Raw genomic sequence first — 19,754 nt, 5'->3', positions numbered from 1 at the left:
TTGACAGCCATAAACAAAATAATTCATTTAATAGTTCAAAATGATACATAATTAATTTGTAGCATACAAGAAATTCAAAAACTAGTCCAACCAACAAGTTGTGTCTAGGTCCATTATGGACTACTTACTAAAATTTAACAAACTGCAAAAACATAATAACTAATTTACTACATTGCTATTGAATTGAGGGAGGTCATCATCTTCACCAAGGACTGCTACAAAACAGAAGACAAAAATCATGATTAGAGAAGTTGAGATGGTACATAAGACTGAGAGACAAGTTGACGACGATTTACCCAAAACTTGAAGGGCATTTTCTAATAGCTCTCTGGTTCGAGAACTTAAAGGTTTACCAAATTCTCTCAAATGCATTTAACTTGTTATTTTAGAACCAGAGACCAGACTTATCATAAGTTCATAACATAACGGTTCAATTTGGTTTGGTTTGGACCTCAAAAATCAAAACAAACCAATCCATCAAAGCAAATCTCGCATCATACCTGCCATCTGCAACTCATTTGAGTCACTCTTTCACATCTAATCCAAATGCCAGGTTTTCTGAGTCATGAACTTCAGAGAACAATGAGATCGAGCTGCCCTAATGATATTACAGTAAGACCAAATACCAATACGGAGAGCAAAAGGAAAAACAAACAACTTCTCAGTACTCCCACCCACCAACTCCATCTTGCTTAATTACAGTTGGTGAATTTCTGTTCGCACTTGAATGAGAAAGAACGAAAATGCTACCCCAAATGGTTGATACAATGAAAAATCGATTCAGAAACATTGAATCTAGAAACACTATGGTTAGAGCCACAGAGAAATACATTAAAGCAATAACAGCTGTTCACAGAAGAAAGTCAGAAACAGTATGGCAATATTAACTACTTAACCAACTAACAAAGAGACAGATGAATTCAACTAAACTCCTAGCTAGCATATTCATACTTGGTAAAAAGAAAAGGATTAAATTCTGCTTACTACCCTGTACTTTCAGGGGTTCGTCAGTTCAGTCCATGCACTTCTAATTTAATCAGAAAAGTCCTCGCACTCTTCAATTTCATCAAATCGATCCATTTCCTCATCATTCCGTCAATTTCCACTGTTTAGGTGCTGACGTGTCCAGACGCCGTCTGATCTGTCAGATTTGTGGGACCTTTCCACATGTAAAATTCCCAAAATGCCCATAGACTATGAGAGTGAAAATGGGGGTTCATCATGATTGCTACCAACTTCCATATCACTCTCACCAAAACCAAACCCACGGACCAAACACGGTTGCTTGGCCAACAATTGCTGCTTCAACACCATCTTCCTCAGCGATTCGTCACTGTGTTTCTTAACCACTGCCTTCCCATCCTCCACCCAGGTCAGGGTCTATGACGACATGAGGCTGCAGGGGTTATTACTCCGCGCGACGTGTCGTAGATCGAGATGCTGCACCGTCGTCCATTCCATCGGAGATTTCTTTCACCTGCAAATCCAGCACCCGAGATCCTAGTTGTGATCGTGAATCGTTGACTGTGGAGAAAAGAATTGGATCAGACAAGGGGTGGAAGGATTTAGATCTTGATTGAATTTGAAGAGAAGAAAATTGGAGTTACCTGAAGAGAAGTGAATTGTTGATCGTCGCTCAACTCTTCAGCTCTCTCTCTCGACCATGTGGCGGACGTCGTCGTCGGAGTTGACGTGTGGGTGGCACAGGAGCTCGATCCGGAGTCGGGGAGTTAGGGGAGAGATCGGAAATCTTCGACTGGAGCTTGGAGAATGCAATGGTCAGGTCGACGGAGATGATCCAAGTCTCGCCGCCGACGTAGCGGAGCTTCCCAGACGGTGGCCGGGGGTGGAATGCGCCGTTGGAGCTGCAGACGAGCTTGAACTTCTTGGGATGGGTGTGGTTGGTAATGAGCTTCCGATTTGGATTTGGGAAGAACGAAATTTTGTAGAAGAATGAAATTTTGATTTGGGAAGAGATCTATATCTTTGGTTTTGGTTTTCATGTTGGGTTTACATGCATCTTGATTTGAATTTTGTTCAGATTTGGTTTTTCTGCATCTTAGTTGAATCTAGAGGACTCATCTCAACCAAATTGGGTTAATTCGCACACCCAAATACTTAAATTTTCTAGGTTTGCTGTGAGCATGATCTTTGGCTGCGAGGGAGGACATTGATGAGAGGTTGAAGAATGAACCCATACCCCCTCTTGTTTATCAGTCTCTCTCTCATCTTCTTCCGGCCATGTTGATCGGTGGAGGAAGTGAGGAACCATAACTAAGAGCTGAAAAGAAGAAGAGCTCTGAGAAGAAGAAGAAGAGAAGACGGGGTTCTGGGGAATTAGGTGTTCGGGTGGGAAAGGGGAGGGAGATATATTGGAGGGGTAGCTTGGGAATTTTGCATGTGGGAAGGTCCCACAAATCTGACAGATCAAATGGCGTCCGGACACGTCAGCACCTAAACAGTGGAAATTGACGGAATGATGAGGAAATGGATCGATTTGATGAAATTGAAGAGTGTGAGGACTTTTCTGATTAAATTAGAAGTGCAGGGACTGAACTGACGAACCCCTGAAAGTACAGGGTAGTAAGCAGAATTTAATCCAAAAGAAAATTTCAAAAATACTTTTCAGAGTTAGAAAGTTGAAAAACCTTGTACTTGGAAGAACTTGGAAGGAGAGGCTTGTTTTGGTTCTCATGGGACTATTAACGAGCACCTCACCTGCAACAAAAATGTTCCAAATATTTCAGCTCAGCATTGTTCATATGGCCTAATAAGCCTAAATAAAATTAACCCATTAAAGTTATTAACCCATTTCCCATAAAAGTTGTATGAAACCAAATTACCAACCTGAGATTTCTTCTTCTTCAGCTTCAAAGAAATGATCATTGGTTAGAAAGAAACTTTCTACCATTTGCAAGAGCGCAAAAGTGAGACAGTAAATAAGACTGAGGACAAGTTGATGACGATTAGTTGGGGGTCATTTTCTAATAGCTCTATGGCACTGGAACTTAAGGGTTTACCTATATATACCTCTCTAAAATGCACATACTTTGTTATTTTTTTTTGCCACCACTCTATGATAAATGCAAGCACACTGAAGAACTAAGCATCCAATCATACATTCACATCATACGTGGATACTTTAAGCCACATTGTCCATTAATTATTCATCATGGAGTACATATTATTCATACAAGTCACTTTGGGAAAGCAAAGAGTCTACATCAACCAGAAGTCCAGAACAAATATAGGCCCCTTAGTGTTACAAGCAAATACATTATGTATATATTACTGGAGTTTGGTCCTGTATTGTTACTATGAGACAACTAAAAGTGTAGATAAAGTACTTTCTGCAGGAACTCAAATCAGGCATAAGAAAATAGGTACTGCTGGAGGTAGTCAAATCAGAGCTTATCGATAGATATTTCGACCCTTCATTTATAAAGAGTTGGATCATCAGAACTACAAATAAATAGAATACTGTCTCCAGAGCCACGGCTAGAAAAAAAATAAAAAGAGCTCTAGTTTGTTTTCAGTTCTGGAAAAATGTTATGAGATATGGATACGATGCATGGTTTGGCAATAAATTTAAAGCACTCAAATGCGGCTAATATAGGGGAAGGCAACTAGCCAGGGTTCATTTTAAACTAATATCTTCCTCTGATTTTTCTTATCAAACAAGTCTCGATCTTCTTGTCTCATGATATGAGACATTAGAATCAATGCAGCTATAATAAATTCTCATGATTTCTTGCTCTCACATAAACTGTTACACTCCAGCTGTCATCCTTTGTCTATCTCTCGACTTGACTGGAAGTATTCTAGGGTAGACTTCCATTAATAGAAGTCTAATTCAGTGTTTTACTTTCACATATTTGATCCATTTGAAGATTTAATGATCATGAAACAAAATATAAGCTTGGAATGACAATTGCAATTAGAATGCTAAATGGTGGCTTTTTGTTCCTAATAACCAAAAGGACAGAACTTAGAATGTAGCCACTTCTTTAAGCAAAGCCAATGGGAGTATAACTGTAGTGACACCAAGAGAAATCAACTGAGCTTCATAGACATCATGGACATCATTTTACGTACAGTTCAGCTTGGTGAATCCTCAATTTAATCTTACCGGACCTAGTTTGCCACTTTGCTAAGAATGAGATCAAAATAATTCACTTCTGCCCAGTTATGATATTTTCTTCTTTTATTTATGAAGTCTGCTCAATTCTAAAGAACCGTAACAACATCCAGTGGTAGATTACAAAAGCAACTTGAAACTCAATGGAATTTAGTGCATAGAAACAAAGTTTCATACGCTTACACTTCTATCCGAACAGAATGCCCAAAAGGAATGAATTTCTAGCTATCTCAAATTGCAGGAAAAAATTTATGCACAGATTGTTTATCCTGAAATTTCCACATGACAGAGAAGTATTTTCCTGAAATTTATGCACAGATTGCAACACTTATGCAAGCAATGTCTAAAATTGAACCAAACAAACTAATTCTAATCGATCAATAAAGTACATAATTTACTTCATAACAGATATTAATGAATAAAATACATAATAAACTTCATATATGCCAGCACAAAAGAAACAAAAATAAGCTGCCACAATATATGCATTAGGAATTTGAATGCAGAAAAACACAATAACAATCACAATGGCAATGACAAAAACCACTTAAGTTAAAGAAACAAAAATGCTCTCTGATTTCAATGAGACCAATGTAATTTAGATATAAACTCTCTCTATGTTAAATCATGCCATTTCTTCCAATTTCATGACATATGAACTCAAGCTGCTCAACCAATTGACTCATCCACAAGCTGCCAAACCAGGTCCTCTAGTAACCACTTAACTAGTTCAAGAGACATGAGTTTAGTATAGTTAAGGTATTAAAATCAGTCACCAGCTAACTGATTGGGAAAATTGAACCTAAAACAAATCCAACAGATCGAGCAAGGACACCACAGTCCATCAGTTCAGTACACTCAATACATATCAAAACAGAACGATAACAGAACAATTTGTAATTTCACTATTCTCATGTGCTCAACTGATATGGAACTAACATCAATTTTCAACACCCAAAGCAACACCACCCCAAAAATTTCACTTTCTTTTTCACTCTTCCTTTCATCATAATTCTCAACAACCAATTACTTAGACCCTTATCGTATAAATTAACACAAACTACCATAAATTATATTACTCTAACCATCAATTTATCATTCTTAACCTGAACAAATGCAGATTAGTGAAGGAAAATAGTAGCCCAACAAACAACAGCACATGCCCAAGGCTAATTGAATCTTAAGCTGAAACAAGCCAAATTGAATCTTTCAGACACAATCAAGAGTAAAGAAAATACATTGAAGAACCAAATAAAAAATACAAACTTGCAATTACCCAAAAAAAAAAAAATCAATGGTCTGTCAGAGAAAGGTGACAAGCAACAAGAGATTGAAATATATTGGTTTGTCGGCAATGTAAGCAACAAGTAAGAATAGAACTGAAAAACAATGTCTTCCCTGGTTTGCAGAAAATAGAATCAAGTATATGTTTAAACCGTTACCTTGAAAGTGAAATTTAATCCTTTGCAAAGCTTTCCTGGTTTGAGAAAACAGAAAAACAAAAAATTAAACCAATACCCAGATATCATTCCAAAATTAAACTCAAAAGAAATTTTCAAATTGAAGAGATCGATTTCGGAGCTTGATGGGAATGAAGAGAGAAGATTGATGAGTTCCTTTCATGTTTCATACCTTATGAAGAAACGAAGAGAGAAGAGGAGAGAGAGAGAGAGAGAGAGCGGTGGGGATGAAGAGAGACAGCAGCCACCGAGAGAGAAAAGAGAAACAGCGCCACCGAGAGAGAACGGACAGAGAGAGCGGCCACCAAGAGAGAAGAGGTTTTTGGGGTCTTAGTTGTTGCTTTTCGTTTAAAGTGTCACTCACCTAAAATTAAGCCCGCTTATGTTTTTCATTACCCGCTTACTACTCCCGCTCAAATTTTTAATAGCGTTTAAAAATTTACAAATGCTATCAAAGAATAAGCTATATACAATCTATAGCACTTGCTTAAAAAACGCTATTATCCAGTGCTATAAATAAGCAATTTTGTTGTAGTGAACGTCTTGAAATAAGATAAATGCTTCCCATAATAAAAGGCCACAGACGTAGGCCTTATTGATAATGATCAACCACGTGTATTTCAAAACCACAATTGGCTTTGATAGCTATTGTGACGTTGCCTCTAGGTAGGCATAAATATGTATAAACATATAGGCTAACTAATTAATAAGGCCTTATTGTTCGCAATGGACAAGAGTATGCTGTAGCTATGCATGATTTAATTTACCATTACACAAAGTTGGCTGCGAGCAGCCAAGAGTTTGACCGAGAAAAATTGCTGGAGGCTGGTGCACTTCTTCATTTAGAAAATACATTCATGCACGTGTCACTTGTTCACCACTTCCGAAATAGTTTGCACATACGTGCCTGCCTTGAAATAAAGTACGAATGCATCCTGATATCGCCAAACCAGGCATTTCAATGCCACCGTGATTGGCATGCTGTCCACTAAGCCCACTCGCTGGCAAGTATAACTAGAGCCACCTGCTGGCTTCTTAGGTTAGCTTTGCCGAATAACCACTTCGCCGACTTGTACATAGCTAGATGAACTACTGTAAGATCCCAAGAAGCAACAGCCAAGGAAAAATGCCCTGGCGAAATGATTTTTCTCCTGATGATTTCAAGCCGTATAGAAGTACGTTGACCATTATTTCACTGGACATCCCATTGTGAATCAAGCAAATGCTGACGAGCCCCTATAATTGTGATCTAAGCCTGCGATTGACTGCTTGCTGTTGGCTTATAACTAATGCTGCACCTTGAAAATAGGTCCCTCCTGATCACACTCGCATATGTTCTAACGACGAACAGTCTCATTACCTCTATAGGCACCTGCGCGTAATTGAATGCACTATGGGACATTCCATGGTACATTTGTGAAGTAATAGCCAAGGAAAACTACCCTGGCGAAACGACTTCTGTCTGCTACTGCTCTTTTCTCATGAAAATCTTCAAACTCTGAAATTCCATCATCACGAGAAGGCTAGTGAGCTCTTTTTGGGGACTGATATTCCCCTGTAATCTCCAGTTCTGCCCCCCAAGTCTGCAGAGCATGTCATCTTCATAGGAGGTCTCTTTCAGGCATTCCATCGAACACCTTGTGTGCATATCTCAGATTCTCAACCCTATGATGAAATTTCAACAGAGCAGCCCATAGAAGATCAATTTATCAACAAAGCGTTCAAATTAATCACCGGGTAATGGGGATTGAACTTGATTCTTCATAGAAACAATGGGAGATTACTGGGTTGGATACGTAGTTTCAATATGTTCAATTCTGCCTTTTTCGCCAGCTGTAGTGCCTCTTTCTGATTCCGCTTCAGCACCAGAAAGCCTTCGTCTTGCTTCCGCCTCGACGTCTGCCACTGTAATTGGCATGAGATTATTCACTAACGACCACTCGCTGGCCCTTGGATCGACTTCGTCTCAGAGTTCAGAGTATGCATATCTTGTTGGAGAATTCCTGATGAAGCTCGCTAGCGAAGCCCAGGCGATGTATATCAGCGGACCCTGCTTCACGCGATCGTTGCTCGCTAGAAAACCTTCGCGAAATGCCCCTTGCGAACACTCGCGGCCAGTCTTCGGGCCAATTTGCTCGCGGGGAATTGGCTTCGCGGCCGCTCGCGACCATCTCTTCGCAGTCGCTTGCCTTCGCTCGCGACCATCGCTTAGCGGTCACTTGCTCTCGCGGCCAGTCTCTTAGTGGTCGCTTACTTATGCGGACAAACGCTCGCGGCCAGTCGCTGATGCGCCGCACTCTCTTTTTGTATTTTCTTCTCTCTTTTTTTTTATTATTTTTATTTTTATTTTTATTTTTTTTACTAACGAAAAGAAAGATGCAAATTAAAAATTAGAAGCAAATAAAGAAGCTAGCATCAGTGCGTTTGGCTAACCTCTAGAAGGCCACGGGGGAGGCCATCTATGCTTCACTCCAAGCTCCGATGCATCAAAATTTATGGCATGAAAATCCCTCTCGCGGGAGCTTGGAAGAAAATAACAAAGATACTTCGCGTTGAAAACTTGGAAGAAATTTGGCTCGTAGAAGGAGTAGTATTGCCCCCCAAGTATCTTTGTTGGTTGACGAAGCGAGATCTTCAATTGAAATTTTGGAGATGACGTTGTCCCAATATCGGCTTTGTCGCCAACTACCATGTCATAGAACATAGTGTCTTCAGAATAAGCCACAGATTGGCTATTGTATTTGACCACTTGTTCAAGAAATTTGAACTGCTGCATATGATTTTTGGAACCAATAATTAAATTGTAATCATCATCATATTCATCATATATTGGCTCCATGTCAAGACTGGACTTGGGGTCACCGAATCCTTCTTTACAAATCTCAAAGCCACTGACTGGCCTTGAAACATATATGAAGATCTTCAAATTGAATTGATTAATAAAGCCACAGATTGGCTCCTCAAGACCAAAACATAATTGATAATCAAGTTGGCCATGATTGTGATCACTCTTACCATGACGTCCAGTAACAAGACCAAAGCAAAATTGATGATGATGAGGTGGGCCATGCTTTAATTGATAATTAAGTTGATCATGCTCTTGACCCTTTGCATGGCCATGACGTCCAGCAACCATATAACAACTTAATTCATAATTAAGTTGATTGTGGCTTTGATTACCTTGGTCATGATGACGTTCAGGAGCAAGGCCATAATTAAATTGATCATACAGCTGCTTCTGGTTATTAGGGGGGTGAACCTGGACAATATCATGCCCCCCATGCATCTGATCAATAGCCACGTATTTGGCTTGATCAGTGGAGAAATCAAATATTTGTTCTGAGACAATTATATTGTCAGAGGAACAATCTTGTTGACCATCTTCTCCATGCAAAGCCTCTATGTAAGGCTGTGATTCACCAGTGAGATCCTTAGGTTGATTGCCACCTATAGGCAATTCAGTCTCAAAAACCACCTCTTTGCATGCAGGTTCTAATTTGCTTTGATGCGAACTGACCTGAGTAGCCAAGATGGAATCTTCCTTGCGCGAGGTCACGAACTCCGATGAGGTATGCTTGTTTTGATCCTCTATAGCATTCAAAATTGTCTTATGACGCTCATCCTGTTCGGCAGCGATGGTTATAGCTTGCGCCTTCAAGGCACCCTCTGTTCGTGTGACCTGCTGCCTGGTACTTTCCGCGTATAGAGTCATACGCTGCTCAAACTCGCGACGGAGCCTTTCTGATTTTGCAGTTTCTCTGGCAAGATCCGCGTCCATCTTCTTGCGATGGTTCTCGACATTCTCCATAAGGATCGCGAGTGTCTCCTCGAAGGTCGCTCCTTCCGGAATAGGCTTCGAAACAAAAGCCTCTTCTGTTGTAATGTCGTCATAATTGGTGGCAACACTGGCCATCTTTTCACTTTAGGAATCTCCTTTGGTAAAGATTTTCCTCTGGCATCCCAATGATGGTGAATACAAAAGACTCTAGTTTGGTCCCACTGGGCGTGCCAAAATGTTTGGCTCCAAAACCAGCTGGTGTGCAAACAGTCTCTTTTGGGCGAGTGGTTGCGCAGGCGTGCCAGCACCGCGGGGTGCAGTCGGTGGGGTAGTCCCGTGACCTGACTTCTTCTTCAAGCGCTGTGGACGAGGAGAGCACCAACCTCGTCACAGGGTTCTTTTCTTGCCTTTAGGAAAAGGACTTCTTGCCTTACGCGGGTAAGGGCTTTGGTTGTGGTCTCTTTGCGTTCACCGAATCGATACTCAACGTTGAGAGGCTGAGCAGAGCAATCACTGGGAAGTTTGAGAGAAGCACGGGTTTGCTAAAGCGTGACTTTAGCTTCGCTGGGTGCGAGGGCGTTACCCTTGCTTCGCTGGAAGTAACAGTGGCGGTTGTGCTCGCAGTCGGCTCCTGGGGAGACTGGGACTGGAAGTACGGTCGCCGGGTTGAACTGGTGAGGCTGACAGTCGGCTCGCGAGGAGACTAGGACTGGCGGGCGGTCACCGGATTTCAACGAGGTTGAGGGTTTGCTCCGGGGAGGCTTTGTAATCGCTGGGATTGATTGATTTGAGAGAAATCCGGTTCTGTATCGTTTTTAGCCTCTATATATAGGCTACTGCAGATTCACTTTCCTAAGAGGAATGAAATACTATATTTAGGCCACAGTTATTGGCCTTGAATCAAATCAAAACTCTTAATAGTTTTGATATTATCGTAGGCGATAATTAATAATTATCCGCCTCTGTCACTGCAAGAATATAGGCAAAGATTAATTGCCTCTTAGAATCTCAGACGTAATCTTCCTCTTGGATGCAGTGGTAGGATATGTACGTATCCTATATTGATATATATCTTCGCGAGGACTCTTGTAGCTCGCGGCGGCATGCAAATCAGAAAGGATATATATATATATATATATATATATATATATATATATTATTGCAATTAAGAGGTGATGGTGTCCCTTCCATTTGACGTACATCCAACTTCATTCCTTGATTGCCACGTATGTGGGAGGCCCTTGATTTTCTGCTTAATTGGTCCACTATAGGACTTAATTGCGTGGAGCCGTGGACTACCTCGAAGTAGAAGAGGACAACTTGTCTGCCATGTTTAATTGTATATACCCATCATATATACTATATGACCCTCTGCGCACTTCTACATATATATATATATATATATATATATATATATATATATACACTAATAGGGATATATATAATTATGTCCCTCTATGTTGTACGTCCAGCCATCCATGCAATATATATATAGTTATATATATATATATATATATATATATATATAACTATATTCCTTGAGGATTGCTATCAAGCATGATTAATTGCATGGCTTCCCTTATTCCACGTCCACCTTAATTGCATGGTCAATTATATATCAACTCATCTTGCTCGCGCTCGCGTAATCTCGGCCATACACACAGCCTGTATATTTTATGCTCTCGTTTTGCACAGTCTTGACAACCAAGCAAATCACCATTAATCATCAAATCTCTTGATAATTACTAATAAATCCATGAATATCACGATTTGCCTCACGATTGCTTGATCTCTAAGCAGGCCTTATTTGGCCTCTAAACAATATATTCCGAACTTGTCGGAAATAAATAGTTTGGGCCACCGATATTGGCCCGGTCTTCTTCGAGTTCCCTTTGTCGGGAAAAATATTTATTTTGGGCTCAAACATTGCCCCCCAGACCTCGAAGTCAAAGTTCCCCGTCTTGACTGAAGAGGTCTTGAGTCAGCACTAGTCTTGCAATAACGTCGCTTTAAAGCCACTTGCATTGGCTTAAATGAAATCACTTGACTAAATATGTATATAGGCCTCTGACTAGGCCATGGAGCTTGAATCTCCTAGACGAGATGAGTAACAGCAGTACATCTTACAATTATCAATGATAACCATAAAGATAAATCACTCATGGACGTAGCGAAACCTGATGAACTTCTTGCGAAGACTTGATCTGATGTGTTAAAATAGAATGGATGCTTCCAATAATAAAAGGCCACAAATATTGGCCTTTGATCTTTGCATGATTCCATGGCTCAGCTCATATGATATTGCCTTTAGGTAGCCTAGGATATGTGTAAACAAATAGGCTAATTAGTGAAGCCCCTTTTGTTTGTAATCTGCCGAGCTATTCATGGTTTAGTCCACAAAGTTTGACCAAGAGGCAAGGTTGCAGGCTGGTGTTCTTTTTCATGTAAAACATTAATTCATGCACATGATACTTTCATGACATGCAAGACAATTTCATCTCGTGCAATTAACACAATTAAGCCACCATGATAATTTGTACATATTGTCCGAACATACCACCGCTTCAAATGCAATTCCCAGATAAGCGTTGAGGATGGAGTTTAAGGCCATCTTGCATCTTCTTGTAATGACACGTATCAGAGGAGATTGACGTATATCAACTGAACTTTCTAGCTTTGATTTCGCCACAATAATTGGCCCAAGAAGAAATGTTGGTCCTGCTGTTTGAATTAATTATGCGCTCCTCCACTGCGACTCAATTAGCTTGATGTGCAGAAGGCAATAAAAGTCCCTGATGGTAGTATGAATCAATTATGCTTTTCTTTTCTCCCCTGCAACTATAGCCACTGTATCTGGCATACACTAGAGCCACTTGCTGGCTAGATTATCTCTCAATAGAATTTTCGTCATGAAGATGTAAGAATACTGTGGGAAGAAACTCTGAAAATTTCTTGGTAGCTTCACCTTGCGAACTCGCATTCCTCTATAGCATTCACATCCTTGTTTCGTATCCAACTCACAGGCGTCCAGCAACTGGACAGCAACTGGGAATGTCCATGATCATTCAAAAGTTCTTCCTCAAATGCCACTGTAACTGGCATCCAGATTTTCTTCGACAAGTAAACAAAACTCAGACCATTTTTAGGGCCACGAGTCTTGGCCCGGGTAATATTAAGACACTTCAAGTCAAGTTATTTGAAATACTCCGCCCCATATATGCCCCCCAGTTTTGATGTCGGGAATGAATCAAGTTGAGCTAGGGATTAGTGAAATTTGGGTGGAGTGCAGGAGCTCAAACCTTAACATGCTTCCCAGCGTGAGCTAGGCGAATATTAAGCCTCTGTTCTTTGTACTCAACCAGCCAGGGAATGATAGTTTCTGCCTCGACCCCCCATGCCTGCGCACGTCATCTTCACAGAAGGGTTCTCTCAGGCATTCCATCAAACACCATATATGCATATTTCAGATTCTCAACCCTATGAAGAAATTTCAACAGAGCAGCCCATAAGATCAATTTATCAACAAAACGTTCAAATTAATCACCGGGTAATGAGGATTGAACTTGATTCTTCGCAGAAACAATGGGAGATTACTGGGTTGGATACGTAGTCTCAATATGTTCAATTCTGCCTTTTTCGCCAGCTGCAGTGCCTCTTTCTGATTCATCTTCAGCACCAGAAAGCCTTCATCTTGCTTCCGCCTCGACGTCTGCCACTGTGGTTGGCAGGAGATTATCCACTAAAGACCACTCGCTGGCCCTTGGATCGACTTCGTCTCAGAGCGTGCATCTCGTGTTGGAAGAAGTTCTGGTGCAGCGCTTCGCCGGATCGAACCTCGCTAGCGAGGCTCAGGCCACCTGTATTCAGCGAGCTCTGCTTCTTGAGATAATGTTCCTTGCGAGCGTTCGCTTCACTTGATCAGTGCTCGCGAAGTGTTCCTTGCTAGAATTTGCTTCGCAGCCGCTCACTTCGCTCGCGGCCAGTCTCTGATGTCCTCGCGACCATCTCGCTTAGCGGCCATCTCTTCGCGGCCGCTCGCTTGCTGGCAGTCTTTGCGGTCATCTGCTTTCGCTCGCGACCATCTCCTGCTTAGCGGTCACTTGCTCACAGCCACTCGCTCTCGCGGCCAGTCGCTTGCACCCATTTGCTCGCGGCCCCTCGCTCTTCACGGTCGCCTGCTTTCGCTAGTGGGGAATTGGCTTCGCGGCCGCTCGCGGCCATTCGCTGAGTCGCTCGCTTATGCGCCGTATAACTCTCTTTTTGTATTTTCTTTTCTATTTTTTTTTTTTTTTTTTTTTAAACTAACTAAAAGAAATATGCAAACTAAAAATGAGAAGCAAATAAAGAAGCTAGCATCAATGCGTTTGGCTAACCTCTAGAAGGCCACGGGGGAGGCCATCTATGCTTCACTCCAAGCTCCGATGTGTTAAAATTTATAGCCTGAAAATCCCTCTTGTGAGAGCTTGTAGGAAAATAACAAAGATACTTCGCGTTGAAAACTTGGAAGAAATTTGGCTCGTAGAAGGAGTATTGCCCCCCAAGTATCTTTCTTGATTGACGAAGCGAGCTCTTCAATTGAAATTTTGGAGATAATGTTGTCCCAAGATCGGCTTTGTCGCCAACCATCATGTCATAGAACATGGTGTCTTCAGAATAAGCCACAGATTGGCTATTGTATTTGACCACTTGTTCAAGAGATTTGAACTGCTGCATATGATTTTTGGAACCCATAATTAAATTGTAATCATCATCATATTCATCATAGATTGGCTCTGTGTCAAGACTGGACTTGGGATCACCGAATCCTTCTTTACAAATTTCAAAGCCACTGACTGGCCTTGAAACATATATGAAGATCTTCAAATTGAATTGATTAATAAAGCCACAGATTGGCTTCTCAAGACCAAAACATAATTGATAATCAAGTGGCTCATGCCTTAATTGATAATTAAGGGGACCACACTCTTGACCTTCTGCATGATGAGGACGTCCAGCAGCCATATAACAACTTAATTCATAATTAAGTTGATTGTGGCTTTGATTACCTTGGTCATGATGACGTCCAGTAGCATAACCATAATTAAATTGATCATACAACCGCTTCTGGTTATTAAGGGGGTGAACCTGGACAATATCATGCCCCCCATGCATCTGATTAATAGCCACGTATTTGGCTTGATCAGTGGAGAAATCATATATTTGTTCTGAGACAATTATATTGTCAGAGGAACAATCTTGTTGACTATCTTCTCCATGCAAAGCCTCTATGTAAGGCCGTGACTCATCAATGAGGCATTTAAGTATATTGCCATCTGTAGGCAATTCAACCTCAGAAACAACCTCTTCGCGTGAAGATTTTTGGCTTTCCAATTCGCCTTGCTGTAAACCGACTTGAGTAGTCAAGCTGGGACCTTCCTTGCGCGAGGTCACGAACTCCGATGAGGTATGCTTGTTTTGATCCTCTATAGCGTTCAAAATTGTCTTATGACGCTCATCCTGTTTGGCAGTGATGGTTATAGCTTGCTCCTTCAAGGCGCTTTCTGTCTGTGTAACCTTCTGCCTGGTACTCTCCGCGTATAGAGTCATACGCTGCTCAAACTCGCGGCGGAGCCTTTCTGATTTTGCAGTTTCTCTGGCAAGATCCGCGTCCATCTTCTTGCAATGGTTCTCGACATTCTCCACAAGGATCGCGAGTGTCTCCTCGAAGGTCGCTCCTTCCGGGATAGGCTTCGAAACAAAAGCCTCTTCTGTTGTAATGTCGTCATAATTGGTGGCAACACTGGCCATCTTTTCACTTTAGGAATCTCCTTTGGTAAAGCTTTTCCTCTGGCATCCCAATGATGGTGAACACAAAAGAATCTAGAAAGGTCCCACTGGGCGTGCCAAAATGTTTGGCTCCAAAACCAGCTGGTGTGCAAACAGTCTCTTTTGGGCGAGTGGTTGCGCAGGCGTGCCAGCACCGCGGGGTGCAGTCGGTGGGGTAGTCCCGTGACCTGACTTCTTCTTCAAGCGCTGTGGACGAGGAGAGCACCAACCTCGTCACAGGGTTCTTTTCTTGCCTTTAGGAAAAGGACTTCTTGCCTTACGCGGGTAAGGGCTTTGGTTGTGGTCTCTTTGCGTTCACCGAATCGATACTCAACGTTGAGAGGCTGAGCAGAGCAATCACTGGGAAGTTTGAGAGAAGCACGGGTTTGCTAAAGCGTGACTTTAGCTTCGCTGGGTGCGAGGGCGTTACCCTTGCTTCGCTGGAAGTAACAGTGGCGGTTGTGCTCGCAGTCGGCTCCTGGGGAGACTGGGACTGGAAGTACGGTCGCCGGGTTGAACTGGTGAGGCTGACAGTCGGCTCGCGAGGAGACTAGGACTGGCGGGTGGTCACCGGGTTTCAACGAGGTTGAGGGTTTGCTCCGGGGAGGCTTTGTAATCGCTGGGATTGATTGATTTGAGAGAAATCCGGTTCTGTATCGTTTTTAGCCTCTATATATAGGCTACTGCAGATTCACTTTCCTAAGAGGAATGAAATACTATATTTAGGCCACAGTTATTGGCCTTGAATCAAATCAAAACTCTTAATAGTTTTGATATTATCGTAGGCGATAATTAATAATTATCCGCCTCTGTCACTGCAAGAATATAGGCAAAGATTAATTGCCTCTTAGAATCTCAGACGTAATCTTCCTCTTGGATGCAGTGGTAGGATATGTACGTATCCTATATTGATATATATCTTCGCGAGGACTCTTGTAGCTCGCGGCGGCATGCAAATCAGAAAGGATATATATATATATATATATATATATATATATATTATTGCAATTAAGAGGTGATGGTGTCCCTTCCATTTGACGTACATCCAACTTCATTCCTTGATTGCCACGTATGTGGGAGGCCCTTGATTTTCTGCTTAATTGGTCCACTATAGGACTTAATTGCGTGGAGCCGTGGACTACCTCGAAGTAGAAGAGGACAACTTGTCTGCCATGTTTAATTGTATATACCCATCATATATACTATATGACCCTCTGCGCACTTCTACATATATATATATATATATATATATATATATATATATACACTAATAGGGATATGTATAATTATGTCCCTCTATGTTGTACGTCCAGCCATCCATGCAATATATATATAGTTATATATATATATATATATAACTATATTCCTTGAGGATTGCTATCAAGCATGATTAATTCCATGGCTTCCCTTATTCCACGTCCACCTTAATTGCATGGTCAATTATATATCAACTCATCTTGCTCGCGCTCGCGTAATCTCGGCCATACACACAGCCTGTATATTTTATGCTCCCGTTTTGCACAGTCTTGACAACCAAGCAAATCACCATTAATCATCAAATCTCTTGATAATTACTAATAAATCCATGAATATCACGATTTGCCTCACGATTGCTTGATCTCTAAGCAGGCCTTATTTGGCCTCTAAACAATATATTCCGAACTTGTCGGAAATAAATAGTTTGGGCCACCGATATTGGCCCGGTCTTCTTCGAGTTCCCTTTGTCGGGAAAAATATTTATTTTGGGCTCAAACAGTTAGCTCACCCATTTTGTAGTACGATTATCCTTTCAGGAACTTCTTTTTTATACCATTTTGTTCATATACTTTTTTGTTGTTGTGTGTGGAATGGGACTGCTCATATAAAAACACTATTTTCTACGTCATTTTCATCAGCAAACTGTCACTTTTCCTATATATTAGTTTCACTTTTTTAGTTCTCTTACTGTATATGTTTGATAAATATTTTTGATTCTGTCTGTTTTGGTTGTTTGAATAAACTCATGAAGGGATAGGTGATATCTGACTGTATTGTGTTGAGCAGCAACTCGAGAGGGAATAGAGGCTTGTTGCAGGCACATTGGGCTTCTTGACCAGTGTCGAAATAGTGACATAGCTTGCTTACCATATATTTGGATATGGTGATGGAGCTTGTTCACCATGTGGATGTGGATATGATGATTTGGATTGTACTGAGTTGACTGAATATAACCTCCAAGCATTCACTGCGCTCTTTCTCCGACAAGTCCGGCGTGCAGTGCCTAAGTGCATATATGTTTTGGATAGCTCCGGCGCTCGTGTTTCCCAGAACATGTGCATATATTTGATATTTAAAAGGGAGAATATACCAGCGAATTATGCAAGGAATGAGATCGATGAAAGTAGTCTGCGCAGAAACATGCGGATATATTTGATATTTAAAATGGTGGGTGGCTGACTTTAGCGCAGATAACTCCAATCATCTTATATAAACAAATCAGTGAATCACCAGGTACCGCAATTTGAGGGATTACACGATTCAATCATCCCAACCACTCATTATCTAATTTTTCACTCGAATCATCTCAATCACTACTCATTGATTAATTTGCTCTTGATTGCTGCAGTTTGCTTTGTTTCATTAGTTATTTTTATTTTTGGCTAGATTATTCACCATATTAGGGGAAATTACAAATACGTGATACTGACTGCAAAATAATTAGTTAATTTCTTTTACAACATAGTAATTTTTTGGGTCCTTGACCGAAATAACAAAAAATTATCCCACTTACTCCACTAATAGATTTTTATTCCCACTAACTCAATTTACAGTAAAATGACTATTTTGCCCTCAACCTAATTAAATAACTAATATCCTGCCATTCTCTCTCTCACTCATCCCTCCAAGCTGCTCTCTCTCTCTTTCATTCTCCGATTCTCCGATTTGCAATCTCTCTCTCTCTCTCTCTCTCTCTCTCTCTCTCTCTCTCTCTCCCCGCCATGGATGCTCCGGAACCGGAAGACGAATCTGATTGCCTCGCCTCGCCTCGTCTCGCCTGACCCGGCCCTTCACCTCCCAGTATGCCAGCTCGTACCAGATCGAGCTACTCTCTCTCTCTCTCTGCCATGGCTCCTACTAGATCGAGCTACGTATGCTAGCTCGTACCAGATTGAGCTACTCAACGGAGCCCCACATGGCTTCTCCTGAACTCTGCAGGAGTCAAATAGGAGAACCGAGTGACTGGTTGAGGATGACTCGACGGTTTTGGTGGTGATGGATGTGAAATGGAGTGAGGAAGAGGGTTTGGAAAGCTTGGGGAGGAGTCCAGCCGGCTAGACTCAACTAAAGACCTCAGAGTTCAGTTCATGTATGAGGGTTTTAAGAATGGGTGGGATGGCGAGGAGCTTGGTTGATCAGCTCACTTTGCCTGTGGCATGCAGAAAGATGCCGAAGAGCTATTTGAGCTCCCTTTTCTCAGGTACAAAGAAAAGGAGTTGTTTTTGGCATTTGCGGCTAAGGTATAAAATTCATGTGTTATTGTTCTGAGTTTTCTTTTTGCACAGATGAATGTGATGGGTCAATGGCTTTGAAATTAATGAATTATAAATGAAGGTGGCCTTGTGATTTCCTAGTTGTTTTATGGAAAAATGGAGATGTGTATGATGGGTTAGGGTGGGTGGAAGAGGTCCAGAGGAGTGGGGTATGGAGTTTCCGACTTTGGAAGCATCTGACTGTAAGTTTGAACGGGGTAACATACCAGTTTTCTAATAAACTAGTGGTGGGCCCAAATGTGTCCTTTGCTTTCAGATCGATCGAATTTTTGATATGGTTTGTAAATGAATGTCTTCAAGGTTTTAATTATACTATTATTGATGGTCTGCAAATGTTTTTGGAAGTATGCATTAAAAAAAAAAAATCTGGAAATATTAACTTGATCATCATCCTTAGACTTGGTAATATGTTACTATTGGTACTTGATAAATTATGCAAGCAAAGAGTTTTATAAGGGAGAGAATAAAGGTCTATTGGGTTGTTTTGGGGGGGGCAATAGACGTTTTAAATTGACGTAGTTTTCTCTTTCTTTTTTTTTAATCAAAGTTTATTTGTCTAAATTTAGGGAGATTAGTTCTCATTTCGGTAATCGAAACGTCTATTGGGTGGCAATGGACGTCTATTAGGGGGCAATAGACGTTTTAAATTGACGTAATCTTCTCATTCTTTTTCTTTAATCAAAATTTATTTGTCTAAATTTATGGAGATTAGTTCTCATTTCGGTAATCTAAACATCTATTGGGGGCAATAGACGTCTATCGGGGGCAATTGAAGTTTTTCAAAAAATCCAGTGGGAGGCGATCGATGACCGGAATCCGGCGACCGATGACCGGAATCCGGCGAAGTCTCCTATGGTTTTTCTCTCTTCCATTTTCTCTCTCTCTCTCTAAATAACACATGGGTGAGGGTAAAATGGTATTAAAAAAAAAAAAAAAACTTTATGGGGTATTAGGGAAGACTCCCTTAGAGTGTTTTGGGTAAGAAGGAATTAAAAAAAACTTAATGGGATAAGTGGGAAAAAAATCTCTAGAAATGGGGTAAA

At 41.1% G+C, this 19,754-nt stretch overlaps 1 long non-coding RNA gene across 4 annotated transcripts; it reads right to left on the bottom strand.

The window, feature by feature from the left end:
* On the bottom strand, positions 1–8,109 carry LOC112202697. Of its 4 annotated transcripts, none has more exons than XR_005800121.1 (4): positions 5,771–8,108; positions 2,848–5,615; positions 501–2,718; positions 1–215 (listed from the first exon to the last, which is right to left on the bottom strand). It is a non-coding gene; the product is annotated as an uncharacterized LOC112202697 (long non-coding RNA). The 4 variants fall into 4 exon arrangements; XR_002937527.2 differs by having other exon boundaries at positions 1–212; XR_005800122.1 differs by lacking the exon at positions 1–215 and having other exon boundaries at positions 225–2,567; positions 2,649–2,718; positions 5,771–8,109.
* Positions 8,110–19,754: the final 11,645 nt, after the last annotated feature.

Source organism: Rosa chinensis, chromosome 5 (genome assembly GCF_002994745.2).
Source record: "Rosa chinensis cultivar Old Blush chromosome 5, RchiOBHm-V2, whole genome shotgun sequence".
Classification (NCBI taxonomy): Eukaryota; Viridiplantae; Streptophyta; class Magnoliopsida; order Rosales; family Rosaceae; genus Rosa; species Rosa chinensis.
Note: the sequence above shows the minus strand (reverse complement) of the source record. Positions and strands in the feature narration are given on the sequence as shown.